General features: G+C 37.4%; 1 pseudogene; it reads left to right on the top strand.

Moving 5' to 3' along the window:
- Positions 1-2,531: 2,531 nt before the first annotated feature.
- On the top strand, positions 2,532-5,972 carry LOC122139589 (annotated as a pseudogene).
- Positions 5,973-6,452: the final 480 nt, after the last annotated feature.

The following is a 6,452-nucleotide window of genomic DNA, read 5'->3' as shown; positions in this document are numbered from 1 at the left end:
ATCTATCTTGATGATGATTATCATTATTATTATTTAGTATGGTGGTTTACACTTTCCCCCCCCCCACATATAAAATTTAAGTCTTAAAATTAGTTAATTTAAAAATAAGTCATAATTGTTATACAATCCTTGTACTATTAGCTTTTAGTAAAAGAAGAGCTTCTTATAGTCCCCATTCTGAGAATTATTGGTCTTACACATGTTTTGTCAACTCCATGTCATGCTATGATGGCTTAAGAATGAGAATTAACATTAGAATGTTTGATAAGCTTCAAGTTCACATAATTATTGAGTGACAATGATTCAGCTACTACCTGTTTGTTATAAAATGAATTACTTAATAATGCCAATGAACTAGCATAGTTTCTAATGCCATTGATTATTATTATTATTATTATTATTATTATTATTATTTATTTATTTATTTTTATCAGTTCGTTAAGAACGCTGTGGACATTGCCTTCACATTCCCCAAGAGCTACTTTCTTCGTACCTAAGGATTTTCTAACATAAACCACAATATTAATGGTCAGCGCTCAACTTTGTTATGGGTCAACATTTTAGAGTGGAACATCTTAAAATGCCATTTTAATTTCCTGCAAAATGCAACAAAGGGCGCGTTCATCATGGAGCCGCAGACTTACACTCCCTGACAAAAATCTTGTTGAATATCCAAGTTGTAGGAACAACAAACAATAAATTGACTTCTAGTTGATCATTTGGAATCAGAAGTGGCTTATATGAAAGGCAAAGGCCTCTAGATTACGCTTATTTTACCAAAATAAAATCATATCATGCCTTGATTTTTAATTATTTAATTAGGACAGAAAGGTCAGACTTTGGTTATACAAAAGTCTTTTCACTTATCAGAAATAATGTACAGTACAGAGCATAAAGTCATGCAGTGGAAAAAGAATTGTGTATGACTCCCATGAGGTTGGAGGACTGTATCCATACGTCTTGGAGATTACTCAAATAACTTATTAATAAAGTCATCTGGAATGGCAAAGAAAGCATTCTTGCAGGACTCCCAGAGTTCATCAAGATTCTTTGGTTTCATCTTCAATGCCTCCTCCTCCATCTTTCCCCAGACATGCTCAGTAATGTTCATGTCTGGTGACTGGGCTGGCCAATCCTGGATCACCTTGACCTTCTTTGCTTTCAGGAACATAGATGTGGAGGCTGAAGTATGAAACAGAGCGCCATCCTGCTGAAGAATTTGCCCTCTCTTGTGGTTTGGAATGTAATGGGCAGCAAGAATGTACCTCAGGCTGTTGATGTTGCCATCCACTCTGCAGATCTCTCGCACACCACCATACTGAATGTAACCCCAAACCATGATTTTTCCTCCACCGAACTTGACTGTTTTCTGTGTGAATCTTGGGTCCATGTGGGTTCCAATAGGTCTTCTGCAGTATTTGCCATGATTGGGATGCAGTTCAATAGATGATTCATCTGAAAAATCAACCACCTGCCCCCTTTCCACAGTCCATCCTTCCTGCAAGCTGTGGGCCTTGGCAAATGCAACATGATTTTTTAGTTGTCTTCTGTTTCTGAGCACTAATTGTGAGAGAATTCGAAACAAACTGTTCTTGTAGATACAGGGGTTTCTGGTGACCAGTTCTTATGTAGCTCTGTTGAAAAAGGGCTGGCCCTGGACTGTCGAACCGGCAAACGGTCCTCTCGAACAGTTGTTTTACGAGGTCTGCCTGACCTGGGCCTGTCATAAACTTCACCAGTTTCTTCAAATCTTTTTCTTATCCTCTCCGCTTGACATTAAGATACATTAAAGATGTCTGCCACCTCAGCAGGAGACTTTGTCTTCAGGCTCTTGATGATCAGCACTTTTGTCTGTGGTTGAATCTTTGGCATACTGTCAGAGGTCAGGATGCATTTTAAATGAAGGTTGGGGGTGCTGGGGTTCTTCTACACACCTGGGAATGTGTTAATTATAGTATTTGTCACAGGTGACACTCTAATCTGTGATTGGTTGAATCCTTTAAGGATGTGACAAGATTTTGTCTAAGAAAAGTCTGACCTTTCTGTCCTAATTAAATAATTAAAAAGCAAGGCTTGATAAGATTTTATTTTGGTAAAATAAGCGTAATCTAGAGGCCTTCACCTTTCATATAAACCACTTCTGATTCCAAATGATCAACTAGAAGTCAAGTTATTATTTGATGTTCCTACAACTTGGATAGGCAACAAGATTTTTGTCAGGGAGTGTATATTCATGTTGCTTTACTAAATATGCAGTAAATGCCAGTGCAGTGTGTCTTTTCTTGCTAACTCTTCTTATATATTACAGTCAGTTAATAATATTTATTAAAATTAGATATTTTGAGGTGAAATTTATAGAGTAAGTCAAGTTAAACTGATATTTTTTGAGTGAATTAAAAAATGTATTTGATGGTACAGTTTGACAATCTATCTATCTATGTCTATCTGTCTATCTATCTGTCTATCTGTCTATCTATCTATCTATCTATCTATCTATCTATCTATCTATCTATCTATCCATTGATTGATTCATTAATTATGATGATGATGATTATTATTATTTAATGTAGTGGTTTACACTTTTTTTTCCCTACATATAAAATGCAAGTCTTAAAATTAGTTATATTTAAAAATAAGTCAGTGTTATAAAATCCTAGTACTTTAGCTTTTAGTAAAGCAAGGGCGTCATACAGTAGTCCCCACTCTGAGAATTATTGGCCTTACACATGTTTTGTCAGCTCCATGTCATACTATGATGACTTTAGAATGTAAGTTTTCAGTTAGAATGTTTGATAATAAGCTTCAAGTTCACATAAATATTGAGTGACAGTGATCCAGCTACTACCTGTATGTGTAATATAGTGAACTTCTTTTTGATGTCAATGAAATATGAACTTGTTTAAAAGATTACAAGTTCACGTTTATGATTGTAGGCCTGGGCTATAAAAGTGGATTGTTTTGGTTGGCATGAAATATGAAACTATATAACTTGAGTGGTTTGTAAACAATTCTAATTACTTATGTGTGCGATTCGGACATACATCTCTTGTCCTAAATATGACTTATTTAAATGTTCATGTTATTCCGTTTTATGTTCTTTTTTTGTTTTTAGAATGTTTATTATTTTGTCAGATAAACCTGTTTTTCGACTTGGCCTGTCTATTGTTTTAATTTCCTAGTTACGTTCGTTTGCAGTGAAAAATAAATTCGCATGGTGTCAGTGCACACCAAAAATACGGACTTGAAGTGGCATCGTGTGTTGGCAGTTTCATTCGCTCTCTCCATCAGTTCGTTAAGAACGCTGTGGACATTGCCTTCACATTCGCCAAGAGCTACTTGCTTCGTACCTAAGGATTTTCTAACATAAACCATGATTTTTATGGTCAGCGCGTAACTTTGTTATGGGTCAACATTTTAGAGTGGAACATCTTTAAACGCCGTTTTAATTTCCTGCAAAATGCAACAAAGGGCACGTTCATCATGGCGCCGCAGACTGATCTTCATGGCACTGGGGATGCTGCTTTGGAGAGGGGTATGCGCACAAATACGATATTCTCTTTCTGAGGAGCAAAAAGAAGGATCTGTGGTCGGAAACCCTGCGAAGGATTTAGGTCTCGATATCAGAACCTTAAAGGAGAGAAGATTTCGGATCGTTTCAACCTCAGGCGACTCGCTGTTCACGGTAAATCAGAATGACGGGATTTTAAGTGTAAATGGGAAAATAGATCGCGAGGAGGTGTGCGAGAAAAGCGGCACGTGTGTCATCAATCTAAAAATCGCACTAGAAAACCCTTTAGAGATCCACTACGTGTCGATCGAAATTGTGGACGTCAATGATCATGCTCCGACATTCCCGGAAAAAGAAAAGCGGTTGGAAATCTCGGAATCAGCCTTACCTGGAGCTCGGTATCAGCTACAGGCGGCGCGGGATCCCGATGGCGGAATGAACTCTGTTCAACAATATAAACTCAGCCATAATGAAAATTTCCGCATAGAAGTTAAAGATCGCGGAGAAGATCGCAAAATGCCCTTTTTAATTCTTCAAAAGCCTTTGGATAGAGAAACAAGCCGTAGACACAAGCTAGTCCTCACTGCGCTTGATGGAGGGCGACCCCCAAAGTCTGGAACAATGGATATAATAGTTGACGTTTTAGATGTTAATGACAATATGCCAGTTTTCACACAAGAAATTTACTCTGTAACACTTCAAGAAAATGTCCCTGTAGGCACAACTGTTATACAGGTTAATGCTACTGACATGGATGATGGTCCAAATGGAGAAGTTTTTTATTCGTTTGGTAAGGATATAGACAGTAGGCTAATTAATCTTTTTGATTTAAACTCCAGGACTGGAGAAATGACTGTAATCGGTCAAATAGATTTTGAAGAGATGCATAACTTTGAAATAGATATCCAAGCATCAGACAAAGGACCTGTTCCTCTCACATCAGATAAGAGTATAACCATTAAAATCATTGATGTAAATGACAATGTGCCTGAGATAGAAGTCACATCATTTTCAAGTGCAGTGCCTGAAGACTCTAAAATTGGAACTACAGTGGCTTTAATCAGCGTCAGTGATTTTGACTCTGGTGTAAATGGGAAAGTGTTGTGTTACATAACTGAAGAAGTACCTTTCAGGCTAATGGCATCATCCCAAGATAACATTTACGCACTGGTAACAGCCTCATCTCTTGATAGAGAAACTGTGCCTCGATATGACATCACATTAGTAGCCAAAGATGCTGGACAGCCACCTTTGTCTTCATTTAAAACTATAACTGTGCAGATATCGGATGTAAATGACAATAGTCCAGCATTTTCGCTTTCCCCCTATACTTTTTATGTGATGGAAAACAATATTCCAGGAAAATCTTTGTTTTCTGTGTTTGCTTCTGATCGTGACTTAGATGAAAATGCTGTTGTACACTATAACATTTGGAGAGACCCTGGAGATGAAAACAAATATGCATCTTTCATTAATGTTAACTCTGAAAAGGGAGAGATTTATGCACTAAAGAGCTTTGACTTTGAAACTCTTAAAATGTTCCAGTTCCATGTTCTCGCTACAGACTCTGGAACTCCGTCTCTGAGCAGTAACGTGACAGTGAATGTGTTTATTCTGGATCAGAACGACAACGTTCCAGTGATCTTACATCCAGTCATCGCTAACGGTTCTGCTGAGGGTGTGGAAGAGATTCCCCGTAATGTTAACGCAGGTCATTTGTTGACTAAAGTCAGAGCCTATGATGCAGATATAGGATACAACGGCTGGTTATTATTTTCACTGCAGGAAGTTAGTGACCACAGTCTGTTTGGTTTGGACCGCTACACAGGACAGATAAGGACCCTTCGCTCATTCACAGAACAGACGAGGCCCTGCATAAACTGACCATACTGGTCAAAGACAATGGGAAACGTTTCTCTCTCAGCAACAGCGACTGTGATTGTCAAAGTTGTGGAGCCCAAAGAGGCTTTTGCAGCTTCTGATGTGACAAACACAGTAAAAGACGAGGAGGAAAACAACGTGACATTTTTTTGATCATCACTCTGGGCTCGGTTTCAGTGCTTTTTGTCATCAGTATCATCGTGTTGATTGTAATGCAGTGCTCTAAATCAACAGACTATTCGTCCAAGTATTTACAGGATACAAATTACGACGGAACTCTGTGTCACAGCATCCAGTACAGATCTGGAGATAAACGGTACATGTTAGTTGGACCCAGAATGAGTATTGGCTCTACTATAGCACCAGGCAGTAATAGGAACACCCTAGTTATACCAGATCACAGGAGGAGAGATTCTGGGGAGGTAAGACACTTTAAGGAATGATATATTTTCATTTTTACATGTATTTTTATGCCCATTACCATTGAGCTATAGATCATGTGAAAGAGTTGCATCAAACTTTTAGACATACATTACTGAATCTGGATAGTGGATTTCTGAGTCCCAACATACTTTGTATGGGATTGGATCAGAATAGTAAATGTTTGAAATGGTTGCTAAGTGCAGGGTATACTCGCTAGTGTTTAATTTTCATATTTAGAAGAGTTTATGTTGTTTCCATGTTTGTGGTTGCGATTGTGCTGAAGCATGGATCTTGAGATTGTGGGCCGCTATGAAGACCATAGTGCTGCTTTACTAAATATGCAGTAAATGCCAGTGCAGTGTCTTTTCTTGCTTACTCTTCTTATATATTACATTCAGTTAAATAATATTTTTATTAAAATTATATTCAGCATGTGAAAATGACCTATGCTAGATATTTTCTTTTTTAAAAACTGAAGATTAATTAGATATTTTGAGGTGAAATTTATAGAGTAAGTCAAGTTAAATTGATATGTTTTCATTTAATTAAAAAATGTATTTGATGGTACAGTTTGACAATTTCATGTTCAGAGAAAACTAGCAAACTTTGCCGAAATCTATCTATCTATCTATCTATCTAT

The sequence above is a fragment of the Cyprinus carpio genome, chromosome B14 (genome assembly GCF_018340385.1).
Source record: "Cyprinus carpio isolate SPL01 chromosome B14, ASM1834038v1, whole genome shotgun sequence".
NCBI classification, from domain to species: Eukaryota; Metazoa; Chordata; class Actinopteri; order Cypriniformes; family Cyprinidae; genus Cyprinus; species Cyprinus carpio.
This window is presented reverse-complemented; position numbering and strand designations above follow the sequence as displayed.